Here is a 943-nt window from a genome sequence, read left to right as displayed (position 1 = left end):
GGCTGTTACTCCAGAGCGAGTGTTCTTCGGTTTTGCCTCCTCCCAATTTTGATTGCATGCAAACCTAATGCACTGAAGCAGAAATCTGGTCGATTTGCCTTGCGGATCCTTTTATTTTGAAAGTTGCATCAAAGGTCTGCGGTACAAATTGCTGCTTTGGTCTGTGAATCCCTGTCACCGAAGGGGGCAAGAGTGTACGATTGACGACACAATATTTATTCGACGGCAAACCTCTCATTCATTGATTTTGCATGGCAGTTATCGAAACAGGCCGATCTATTGCCGGCTCGGCGGCAGAGCGGGTAGTGTGGCCGAGTGGTCTAAGGCGCTGGACTCAAGTTCCAGTCTCAGCTTGAGGCGTGGGTTCGAATCCCACCGCTACCAGCGTTCGGGTTGTTCTGGTGGGCCAACCCTTCGCTTGTACGGACTGTGTTTACGAGCGCAGCCGTCCGCTGGCGAGCGATTCCTTTTCCGACGTGCGGTCCTTTTCATTCCAATCGTTGTCACAATATCGGTCTGCTCGACATCAGATTATCATACCAGTTCTAATTCACCAACAATATTTTGCGAATCATCACACAGTTTCGAATCATCGCTGAGTTTTATCCCAGCTGGAGAAGCCACAAGTCACTCTGCAAACTCAAATTGCTCTCTAACACGCCAGGCAGAAAGGGTAAATGTACTCTCACATTTAGTCAACCATCTTTTCATTTCTGCCCTCAATCGCAACATAAAGCCAGGAAAATGAGAGATTGGAGCAGTTTCGCAAAGTAACAACGTGTTGAATGGTTCGGACAAGTGCCACTCACTCAGGCCTGCACAAGAACACACATACGGATAGGTACAGGTGCCTCAGGTCTAACAAAAAGGCATAAGTCGCACATATAACTTACAACGCTACAGATAGTAAAGGCAGCAAACGTCCTTCAACTGGACCGAAAAC

At 47.9% G+C, this 943-nt stretch overlaps 1 non-coding gene across 1 annotated transcript; it reads left to right on the top strand.

Moving 5' to 3' along the window:
* The first annotated feature begins 301 nt into the window (after positions 1-301).
* On the top strand, positions 302-384 carry trnal-caa. Its single transcript has one exon. It is a non-coding gene; the product is annotated as a tRNA-Leu (tRNA).
* Positions 385-943: the final 559 nt, after the last annotated feature.

Source organism: Chiloscyllium plagiosum, chromosome 30 (genome assembly GCF_004010195.1).
Source record: "Chiloscyllium plagiosum isolate BGI_BamShark_2017 chromosome 30, ASM401019v2, whole genome shotgun sequence".
Taxonomy (NCBI): domain Eukaryota; kingdom Metazoa; phylum Chordata; class Chondrichthyes; order Orectolobiformes; family Hemiscylliidae; genus Chiloscyllium; species Chiloscyllium plagiosum.
Note: the sequence above shows the minus strand (reverse complement) of the source record. Positions and strands in the feature narration are given on the sequence as shown.